This window comes from Musca vetustissima, unplaced genomic scaffold (assembly GCF_032173495.1).
Source record: "Musca vetustissima isolate MV318-11 ecotype Yass unplaced genomic scaffold, APGP_CSIRO_Mvet_v1 utg34763, whole genome shotgun sequence".
NCBI classification, from domain to species: Eukaryota; Metazoa; Arthropoda; class Insecta; order Diptera; family Muscidae; genus Musca; species Musca vetustissima.
Window position 1 is genome coordinate 170,943 of NW_026879410.1, and position 12,871 is coordinate 183,813.

A 12,871-nucleotide genomic window follows, 5' to 3' on the forward strand; every position below is an offset into this window, starting at 1 on the left:
TATATATTTTCGTCCGATTTAATGTAAATGGTGCACCAAAGTCCCTAAATATCTTCCGATTTGCACGAAATTGGGCATAGCATACTGAATTTACTCCAGAATGATGTGTTCTAAGTTTCGTGGAAATCAGTTCAGATTTAGATATAGCTCCCATATATATTTTCGTCCGATTTAAGGTATATGGTGAACAAAAGACCCTATATATATTTCGATTTGTACGAAATTTGGCATAGCACACTAAATTAAGTCTAGAATGATGTGTGCTAAGTTTCGTGGAAATCAGTTCAGATTTAGATATAGCTCCCTTATATATTTTCGTCCGATTTAAGGTAAATGGTGCACCTAGGTCCCTATATAGCTTTCGATTTACACGAAATTTGGCATAGCTTACTGAATAAGGCCTAGAATGACGTACGTGAAGTTTCGTGCATATCGGTTCAAGTTTAGATATAGCTCCCATATATATTTTCGTCCGATTTAATGTAAATGGTGCACCAAAGTCCCTATATATTCTTCAATTTGCACGAAATTTGGCATAACGTACTGAATTGAGATTAGAGTGATGTCTGCCAAGTTTGGTGAAAATCGTTCAAGATTTCGATATAGCTCCCATATATATTTTCTTCCGATTTAAGGTAAATGGTACGCCAAAGTCCCTAAATATCTTTCGATTTGCACGAAATTTGGCACAGCACACTAAATTAAGTCCAGAATGATGTGTGTTAAGTTTCGTGAAAATCGGTTCAGATTTAAATATAGCTCCCATATATAATTTCATCCGATATAGGCACCAAAGCCCCTATATATCTTTCGATTCGCACGAAATTTAGCATAACGTACTGAATTGAGTCTGGAATGATGTGTGCTAAGTTTCGTGAAAATCGGACAAGATATATATATAGCTCCCATATATATTTTCTTCCGAACTTTCTTCCAAAGTCCCTAAATATCTTTCGATTTGCACGAAATTTGGCATAGCATACTGAATCAAGTCCAGAATGATGTGTGCTAAGTTTCGTAAAAATCGGTTCAGATTAAGATATTACTCCCATATATATTTTGGTCCGATTTAATGTAAATGGTGTGCCAAAGTCCCTAAATATCTTTCGATATGTACGAAATTTGGCATAGCGTACTGAATTGAGTCTATAATAATATGTGCTAATTTTCATGAAAATCGGTTCAGATTTCGATATAGCTCCTATATATAATTTCGTCCGATTTAAGGTAAATGGTGCACCTAGGTCCCTATATAGCTTTCGATTTACACGAAATTTGGCATAGCTTACTGAATAAGGCCTAGAATGACGTACGTGAAGTTTCGTGCATATCGGTTCAAGTTTAGATATAGCTCCCATATATATTTTCGTCCGATTTAATGTAAATGGTGCACCAAAGTCCCTATATATTCTTCAATTTGCACGAAATTTGGCATAACGTACTGAATTGAGATTAGAGTGATGATGCCAAGTTTGGTGAAAATCGTTCAAGATTTCGATATAGCTCCCATATATATTTTCGTCCGATTTTATGTAAATGGTGCACCAAAGTCCCTATATATTCTTCAATTTGCACGAAATTTGGCATAACATACTGAATTGAGCCTAGAATGATGTCTGCGAAGTTTCGTGAAAATCGGTCAAGATTTAGATATAGCTCCCATACATATTTTGTCCGATTTTAAGTAAATAGAGCACCAAAGTCCCCATATATTTTTCGACTTGCACGAAATTCGGCATAACGTACTGAATTGGGCCTAGAGTGATGTCTGCCAAGTTTCGTGAAAATCGGTCAAGATTTAGATATAGCTCCCATATATATTTTCATTCGATTTAAGGTAAATGGTGCGCCAATGTCCCTAAATATCTTTCGATTTGCACGAAATTTGGCATAGCATACTGAATTAAGGTCAGAATGATGTGTGCTATGTTTCGTGAAAATCGGTTCAGATTTCGATATAGCTTCCATATATATTTTCGTCCGATGTAAATGGTGCGCCAAAGTCCCTAAATATCTTGCGATATGCACGAAATTTGGCATGGGATACTGAATTAAGTCTAAAATGATGTGTGTTAAATTTCGTGAAAATCGGTCAAGATTTAGATATAGCTCCCATATATATTTTCCTCTGATTTTAAGTAAATAGAGCACCAAAGTCCCTATATATCTTTTGATATGCACGAAATTTGGCATAACGTACTAAATTGAGCCTATAGTGATGTCTGCCCAGTTTGGTGAAAATCGGTTGAGATTTAGATATAGCTCCCATATATATTTTCGTCCGATTTAAGGTAAATGGTGAGCCAAAGTCCCTAAAAATCTTTCGATTTGCACGAAATTTGACATAGGGTAATGAATTGAGTCTATAATGATGTATGCTAAGTTTCGTGAAAATCGGTTCAGGTTTAAATATAGCTCCCATATACATTTTCATCCGATTTAATAGAAATGGTGCACCAAAGTTCATTCAATTTCATGTCAATGTTCTTTCGAAACGGCTACGTCTGTTAGGAGACTATGTGGGATATACCCAATGTGGTGAAGGGTATCATATAGTCGGCCCAGTCCGACTTTACTACTTTCCTTACTGATTTTTACCTAGCCTATCAGCTGTAAATTTTTGCCACAGAGCATAGAATTCTTCAACACATTTGATTACAGTTCATATTGTCTAAATTTAAAATTAATTGATCGTATATAAATTAATAATCAAAATCATAAAACTATTTTTCTCTGTGTAAACCAAGGTAATTATTTCATTTTTTTACCTCACTTATCAGCTGTACATTTTTTTCCCACTGAGCGTAGTCTGTCTTCTTCAGCATCAAAGCATATGATTACAGTTCATATTCATATTGTCTAACAGGAGATGTGTTAGGATTTCTCTCTACAAAGAATAGATAATAAATCCGGTTCATTGATAATGCAAAAAATGGGAAAAACAACAACAACAAAATGTATTCGAATGTGAGTAACAGCAGGCAGGTGAAAAAATGGCGCGCACTCTCGAACAGCTGTTCATTAAAGGAAATCACAATGAATGGCAACAGACTGTTTGTTGCATGGGTATTTTTTTGTTTTTGTTGTTGTTGTGTGCGACATGCTGCAACAGGATGAATCTAGCAACAGGCTTTTGTTATCATCTAAGGTGTTCTGTTTCTCTTTTTGAAGATATTTTTTTTAGGGATGATGCAGAAAATTGATTATGATAATTGTAGGTTAGGTTGAAAAAATTGGGCAGGTATTTATTTTTCTTTTAAATTCGAAGAACAAAGGGGGATATTAGCATAAATAGAACATGACATGGAAAAGGGGAATATTAGCATAAATAAAACAGGGTATAGAATATCGAAAAAAAATATTTTTTAAACATCCTCACGCCTTATATTACTTAACTGGCTTGTGACAGACTTTGCGTTCAATAAGCCGAGCTTAAAAAAGATTTTCAGGCGCGTCGGTCTTTTGCTCAGTTTTTCCAATTTGAAAGACCATATTCGGCAATGTTGTCTTTCCACTTCTGTTGTCTTCCTTTTGCGTGAACCATCAGCTGGTTCGTTTTTATATGCCTTCTGGGCTGGGGCATCTTCATCCATTCTCACAACATGACCTACCTAGCCAACGTAGTCGCTGCAGCTCAATACGTCTAAAATCGCATTACGTGTTGCTACTGTCCGCAGGGTTGCCCTATACGCTGCGTTTTTCACATCAGTAGCATTATTATAGTATAGGAAGCTATGGCTGCATATGGGAGCTATATCTAAATCAGAACCGATTTTCACGAAACTTAACACACATCATTCTAGACCCTATTCATTACTCTGTGCCAAATTTTGTCCAAATCGAATGATATATAGGGACTTTGGAGCACCACTTACATTAAATCGGACAAAATTCTATATGGGAGCTATATCTAAATCGGAACCGATTTTCACGAAACTTAACACACATCATTCTAGACCCTATTCATTACTCTGTGCAAAATTTCATGCAAATCGAAAGATATATAGGGACTTTTGTGCCTATATCGGACGAATATATATATGGGAGCTATATCTAAATCTGGACCGATTTTCACGAAATTTAGCAGACATCACTCTAGGCTCAATTCAGTACGTTATGCCGAATTTCGTGCAAATCGAAAGATATATGGGGACATTGGTGCACCACTTACATAAAATCGGACGATAATATATATGGGAGCTATATCTAAATTTGGCCTGATTTTCACGAAACTTGACATACATTATTCTAGACTTTATTCAGTACGCTATGCCAAATTTCGTGCAAATCGAACGATAAATAGGGACATTGGTACACCATTTACTGAAAATCGGACGAAACTATATACCGGTGCTATATCTAAATCTGAACCGATTTTCACGAAACTTAGCACACATCATTCTAGACTTTATTCAGTACGCTGTGCCACATTTCGTGCAAATCGAATGATATATAGATATACCAAATTTCGTGCAAATCGAAAGATATATAGGGACTTTGGTGTACCATTTACATAAAATCGGAAGAAAATATATATGGGAGTTATATCTAAATCGCAACCGATTTTCAAGAAACTTAACACACATCATTCTAGACCTAATTCATTACGCTATACCAAATTTCGTGCAAATCGAAAGATATATAGGGACAAAATTGTATTTAAAAAATCGAATGATATATACGCCTTGAAAAAAAATTGTATTTAAAAAATCCACGCCTTAAAAAATTGTATTTAAAAAATCCACGCCTTAAAAAATTGTATTTAAAAAATCCACGCCTTAAAAATTTGTATTTAAAAAATCCACGCCTTAAAAAATTGTATTTAAAAAATCCACGCCTTGAAAAAAATTTTAATAAAAAATCCAAGATTAAAAAAAAAAAAATTTGGAAAATTCACGCCTTGAAAAAAAAATTATTTAAAAAATTCACGCCTTGAAAAAAAAATTTATTTAAAAAATCCACGCCTTGAAAAAAATTGGATTTAAAAAATCCACGCCTAGAAAAAAAAGTATTTAAAAAATCCACGCCTTGAATAAAAATTATTTAAAAAATTCGAGCCTTAAAAAAAATTTATTTAAAAAAAAATTTATTTAAAAATCCAAGCCTTGAAAAAAAATTATTTAAAAAATCCAAGCCTTGAAAAAAATTAATTTAAAAAATCCACGCCTTGAAAAAATTTTATTTAAAAAAGTAACGCTTTATAAGTAAAAAAAATCCATGTATTATTTGATTACACCAACTGTTATGCCTTTCTCTCTGCCATTTAAACTCATCATTCTAAGAAACCCATTAAATCTGTCCCCGCTATATTCTAGCATACCACAACTGACCTCTGCCCAACAATACACACATTATCTTCAAGGTTTATTTGAAAAAAAAAAACAATTACAAAATTGTCAAACAAAAAAAAATCGAAAGAAATGCGAATGAAAAATCCATTACGCTGAAGGTGGAATTTGAAAAGCAAAAGCAGTTCGGAAAAAAATGTCATTGACATGTTTCACTTTTACAAATTGGATAAATATTGTTTTTTGTCGTACTTGACGCAGTAAAATGTGGGTAAGGTTAGTTAATGTGGTCACTGGCTCTTTAATGGACGCCACAAAAACAATAGAAACAACCCGCCCGACAAATGACAAATTGAACGTCATTCATTAAAGAAAATAATAACGAGGAGGATATTTTATTGGGATCAAAACACATTGATGGCATGTTTTTAATTTTCGCCGGAATGAAGACAAGGAAAAGTTAGTCCCCACCCAGTGGCGTTTGAACCTGTATGCCACCTGCGACCAGACAAACGTATCAACATACATATTACATAAATACTTTCATTTGTGAAATTCAGATTGGTTGTTTAATTTCACATGTTATTGCATCATCACAATTCAATAAATTAAAAAATATATATATTTATTCACTTTAAAATTTATTTTTAAATAAAAAGTTTTTAATGATTCCGTTTAAGGGAATAAAAAATATTGGTCATTATCACACACAGTGTGCCTGATATGCTCTATTTAATTTTAATTGAGTTTCGTAATTTGTATAAAATTTTACATCAATGATTTCAGGAAATTCATTATCTGAAATTTATTTTCAACCAATAATTGGATTTTTACATACATACAATTTTTTTAAGGCGTGGAATTTTTAAAAACAATTTTTTTCATGTCGTGGATTTTTTAAATAAATTTTTTTCAAGACATGGATTTTTTTTAAATGTTTTTTTTGAGGCGTGGATTTTTTTAAATTAATTTTTTAAGGCGTGATTTTTAAAAAAATAAATTTTTTTTTCAAGACGTGGATCTTTTAAATAAATTTTTTTCAAGGCGTGGATTTTTTAAATTAATTTTTTTCATGCCATGAATTTTTTAAATAATTTTTTTTCAATGCGTGATTTGTTTAAATAAATTTTTTTCAAGGCGTGGATTTTTTAAATAAATTTTTTTTCAAGGAGTGGATTTTTTATATAAATTTTTTTCAAGGCGTGGATTTTTTAAATAAATTTATTTAAGGCATGGATTTTTTAAATAATTTTTTTCAAGGCGTGGTTTTTAAATAATTTTTTCTTCAAGGCATGGATTTTTTAAATAATTTTTTTTCAAGGAATCGAGATAGACCCATGGTTCCCTTGTGAATAAGCATAGAATCACTTTCTGAGTCGATTTACGCATGTCCGTCCGTCCGTCTGTCTGTCCGTCCATGTATTTTTGTGAACAAAGTACAGGTCGCATTTATGATCCGATTTGGATGAAATTTGGCATAGGTCACTTATTTGGCCCAAGGATGAACCCTATGAAATTGGGAAAAAATCGATTCAGATTTCGATATAGCTCCCATATATATTTTCCTCCGATTTAAGGTAAACGGTGCACCAAAGTCCCTATATACCTCTCGATTTGCACGAAAATTGGCACAGCGTACTGAATTAAGCCTAGAATGATGTGTGCTAAGTTTCGTGAAAATCGGTTCATATTTAGATATAGCTCCCATTTTTATTTTTGTCCGATTTTATGTTAATGGTGCACCAAAGACCCTATATATCTTTCGATTTGTATGAAATTTGGCACAGCGTACTGAATTAAGCCTAGAATGATGTGTGCTAAGTTTCGTGAAAATCGGATGAGAATTAGATATATCTCCCATATATATTTTCGTTCGATTTACGGTAAATGGTGCACCAAAGTCTCTAAATATCTTTCGATTTGCACAAAATTTGGCACAGCGTACTGAATTGAGCCCAGAATAACGTCCGCCAAGTTTCATGAAAATCGGTTAAGATTTAGATATAGCTCCCATATATATTTTCGTCCGATTTTAGATAAATGGTGCGCCAAAGTCCCTATATATCTGTCGATTTGCACGAAATTTGCCATAGCGTACTGAATTGAACCTGGAGTGAAGTCTGCCAAGTTTCGTGAAAATCGGTTCAGATTTAGATATAGCTCCCATATATATTTTCGTCCGATTTAATGTAAAAGGTCCCTATATATCTTTCGATTTGCACGAAATTTAACATAACGTTCTGAAATGAGTATGGAATGAAGTGTGCTAAGTTTTGTGAAAATCGGTTCAGGTTTAGATATAGCTCCCATATATATTTTCTTCCGATGCTTCTTCCTGAGTCGCGTATATCAAGTTTGAAATAAATCGATTTCCGTAAATTTGATTGAAATTGAATATAGCATAGGTAGACATGGCATGAAATTTTTTAATTAATTTTTTTTAACGAGCTCCATATAAGTCGTGTATTTTTTAAATTATTTTTTTTTCCAGGACCATATTTAATTAATTTCTTCAACGACCATATTTAATTTTTTTTTATTAATTTTTTCAACCACTATATTTAGTTTTTTAATTAATTTTTTATAATATATTTTTTATGAAGAAAAACAAGAAATTTTACATTTTTATTCATAAAAACCTTTTATTTGCTCTGAAAATATATTTATATTGATAAAGTGTAATTGTATTGGTGTGGACTGTCATTTTTGTGTATTTTCATGCACTAGAATTTAATTTATTTGTTTTTTTTTCTGTTAAATAAATTGTTTACATACGTTTGTTCCTTTATTTGTTATGACTTATTTAGTCACAACGGCCACTGGCCGTTAGGCCGTGTGTACACTGTATACATGGGATGTTTATCACTATGCACAGCAAGATGGCGCCAGTGTTGCTACATGAAGGGTTGTATTTCATTGTGTTCGTTAATAATTGTAGAGAAAATTGAAATTGTCATAATTAAATAAAGAACTATAAATAATTAACGAAATAAACAAAAAAATAATTAACAAAATAAATACAAATAATTAACAAAATAACTATAAATAATTAAATAAATAAAAAATAAATTAAAAATTTATAAATATTGTTCGAAATAAATTATATATTTTATTTGTTTTGTATTGATTTTTTTTAATAAAAATTAAAAATAAAAGGTATAGTATTTCAGATTATTTTTTCATGAATAGCTATGTCATTTTTTCACCCCTTTTGAACCAACATCATATTTTTCTAACTATTATTGCTCATAGTTCTTATATTTAAACACAAAATGGCCTTGTTTAATTATTTTACTACTATTATTTTTTTGTTTTTTGCTTTCGTTAAATATTAACATATAGAAATGTTTGTTATTCGAGAATGTTGTTGACACATTGTATTCAGTTTTAATCGATTCTGTTTTTACTGGTATTATAATAGGCAAAGAAAACAAATTGAAAAAAAAGTAAGTCACAGAGTTCAGTAATAACCTTAAAAATAAACACATCGACAATTTATATATATGTTTGAAATATAAATATCGTATATATTTTTCACAATATATACTATATGAAATTCCTGATAATATTTTTGTTTATATTTTTTTCCGAAGACCAAATAAAAGAACATTGGCTTACTATGCATGTGACCCCCGAATGATGAGGATGATAGCACCAATCTGTCTGGCAAATGACAATGACTTAAAAACGATATATATATATATATATATATATATATACCTATGTATTTTATTTTTATTAATATATAAATAAATTAACTTCTTTCTATATATAGCATTAATATAAATAAAGAAGATGACCTTTTTTCTGAATTTTATATAAATAGATTATAAATTATATTTATTTTTAGTCATATATATATATATGAGATTAAGTCTATAGCCCTTTTCATATTAAAATAAAGAATGATTTAACCCATGGTAACAATAAAATAAATCTCTTTTTTAATTTTCTTTTATTTTTTTGTGTTTATAATTGTGGCCGTTTAAAGTCCTCTCCCCACTGTCATAAATCACTTTATTTAAAGTCTACCGAAAATAATCTGTATCGCCCTAATAGCCTTATAAAGTTTGACACTTGGCGCCAAAAAAAACCTGATAAGTAGCGGAAAAAAACAATCACTAATAGTTCAATAATTATATCATAAAATGTGTTCACGCCACAAGTGAGCATAACTTTGATTACAATCTATGTTTTCATGTGGGTGATAATTATGTTACTAATTATTTTTGTGGGCGATAATTTCATTTGAGATTTTTTGGTAAAACAAAATTTTTTTATGAGTCACAGCATATATGTCTAATAAATTTGAATCTATTGAATTGATATTTGAAACATGCTTTAAAAAATTTTATTTTAAAACTTCTAAAACTGGTACCATTTACCACCTATAGGCAGAAAATATTCTCAAAAATTATTGTCTCTTTCATAGAGATACTAATTGTTATTGCTCAATTATATCAACTATCAGCTTAAAATCAGCTGTTCTCAAGTTCGCCGACACAATTCGTTATTGTGAATTGCCTTCCCATTATGCAGTGTACACACTAGCATTTTTGAATGACACTCTTGCCCAAATGTTGCTTGTTTGATAGTGTGGCCTCACATGTTTGTCATTCATCAGGCAACCACAAAAATATTTATGGTTGTTGGACAGTCAGTAATCGATAAAAAAAAGTTGACAGTCAAAAATGATAGTGTGTACGCCGCTTTATGATAGTTGAAAAAAACAGCTGTTCAAGACCAATTAATAAGGTCAAGGCCTATTAATAAGACCACCCACAAATATCAGCTGGAAATCAGTTGCTAGTCTAAACAGCTAGGATTTAATTTCTCCAATTAAAACTGGAGTATTTTTTGGAAGGCATAGCCATCATTTTAATACCAGTTTTAACATCTCGGAATTATAATAGTTGAGAAAAACAGCTGTTCATGGCCTATTAATAAGACCAGCCACAAATATTAGCTGGAAATCTGTTGCTCTTAAGTTTACTATCAAAATTCGTTATTGTGAATTGTCTCCTCATTATGAAACTTGACAAAAACAGGTGTACAAGGCCTATTAATAAAGTCCAGCAGCTGTCAAAATCCAAATAGTTTCCATTACAAAAAGGTAAAAAAATTAATATTATATACACAATATTGTGAATTGGCCTATTAACGTAAACAAAGTCAAAATGTTTGACATTAGACTTGAGAAAAAAAAAAACAGCTGACCTTCGCTTGCTGGGTGACATTATTAATAGGTCTTGCAACTGTTTTAGGCTAATAGCCCTTTTTATTATAAGTTGCTTTAAACCCTGTGCAAAATCGGGATAATTTCAAATACAACACTGTTTTTGCACCAAAAATCACTTTTGCCAAAAGAACCAAATTGGCAATGCTTATCGTAGTAAAAAGTAGTAGATTCTTGCAGTACGGGAACAGACCAATAATCCGGAAATAATGCCAGTGTTCTATGTGATGTTAAAGTACGTTTACATTTTACGATTTTTAAGTGAATCGTTTAATGACATCTTAAAGCCTGTTTAGACTATAAAATTCACTCGATCTCAATTCCATAAGGTTTACCTCAAGTAAATCCTATTCAAAAATCCCGTTGATTTGTTATATCGAAAGGAATATCTTAAATAAATTTTAATGTATAAATCGAGGTACAAAATCCTTGCTGTAAATGATATAAAGCCAGTCAGCTGATATTTGTTTACGTATACATAAACGTTTCTAATTCCACGTAGATGGCAAAAACATTCGTCATTCTAATTGGAAATGCTCTTCGATCGGTCAAATATTTGATTATTTTGAAATAAATCAAATCATTATTTTTTTAGACAACCATTTTAAATATTAACGAATTTCGACATAATCCTATGAGGGGAAGTGTTGAATTTTTTTGGCCCAAAAACAATGTTGTATTTGAAATTATCCCTAATATAATAATGAGTGGATTAAAAAGGGTAAATCGAACTAGACTTAACTAGATTTGGCAATTGAATCGAGATAATGCACAATGACGATAAAATCCATAGCCCAAATACGCTGTAAGTCTGCTTTTCCACAGGCAGATTTTTATTTGGCAAATTTTTTGTTTTCTCTTTTGAAATTTTCGCTTGCTTTTCCATTAGCAAATTTTTCTTTGCCAAATTTGCGAATCAAAATACAAAAGAAAGAAAATAAAAGTCAAAAGTGTTTGCATTTTAAAGATTTTTTTTTTAATATTTTATTTATTTTTTATATATTTTATTATATAAATTGCAAAAATTAAAAATTAAATTTCACTTGCACAAATTAAAGCAACAGGTTTGTAAACAAAAGCCGGCTGTGTGTCAGTAAAGCGAATAGGTTCAAAAGGAAATGTCAACAAAATTGTTTTCAACGAACAGAGCAAAGCAGAATTTGCATGTACGGCAAATTCTGAACAGGCAAATTTTTGTTTTTCTACCTCGCACCCCTCTCGCCTACAAACTCGGTATTTGCCAAATAAAAATTTGCCTGTGGAAAAGCAGACTTTGTGCTTGACAGCTGTTTAGGATAAACATCGTAATGCGTTAAAGTTAAAAATAGTTGCCAAACAGAAAAATGACTGCAAGTTGGATCATTTTTTTTTATATAAATTATAATTAATATGATATATTAACCTTTTTGTTTATTATATTTTCCAACAACACGTATTTATACGCTTTCGCCTGAAATAATTCCCATGTTTACGCATAAATGGCCACTGAAATAAATGTAAACAAATATCAGCTGACTGACAAATTTATATCATTTTTAGTCCAAGCAGCTTGGATTTAATTCCTCGAACTAAAACTGGAGTATTTTTGGATGGCATAGTCATCATGTTAATACAAGTTTTAGCATGTAGAAATTATAGTTGTCTAAACGCGTTCTTATTTACTCGATTCACAAATATACATTCACCTGATGGAGAGCAATTCTTATAAATAAATGTTAAAATAAAGTAAACAAATATCAGCTGACTGACAACTTTATACCAGCTAGGATTTAATTCCTCGAATTAAAGCTGGGTTATTTTTGGAAGGCATTGTCATAATTTGAATACCAGATTTAACATCTAGGAATTATAGTGCGTTTAGATTTACGAAATCCCTTCGATCTCAAATGTCAATTTCATAGCGTATACCTCAAATATTGTCCTCTTGATTTGTGAAGAAGATTAACGTGACTTATATGCTATGTATTGACCATGATCCAATCAAAGCAATCGTTATCGACAATTTTGGATTAAAATTCCCCATGTTGTCAAATTTTTTGTTTGCGTTTTCACACATTTAAATCAAAATTGAAAGCATTTTGACAGCTCGGGTGAAATCATTTGGCCTTAGGGGACGACCTTAAACGGCATATATATTAGAACTTTTTACCGGGTTAACCCGCTTTATGATGATTTATTTGACATATATGCAAAGAAAATGACAATTGAAACCCACTGGGTTAACGAAATCCGATTAAATGTAAACGTACTATTATTATTGCATCATGGAATTGATATTTGAGATTGAGTGGATTTGGTAGTCTAAACGCGATCTTGGTTACTCGATTTACAAATTTACAACAAATAG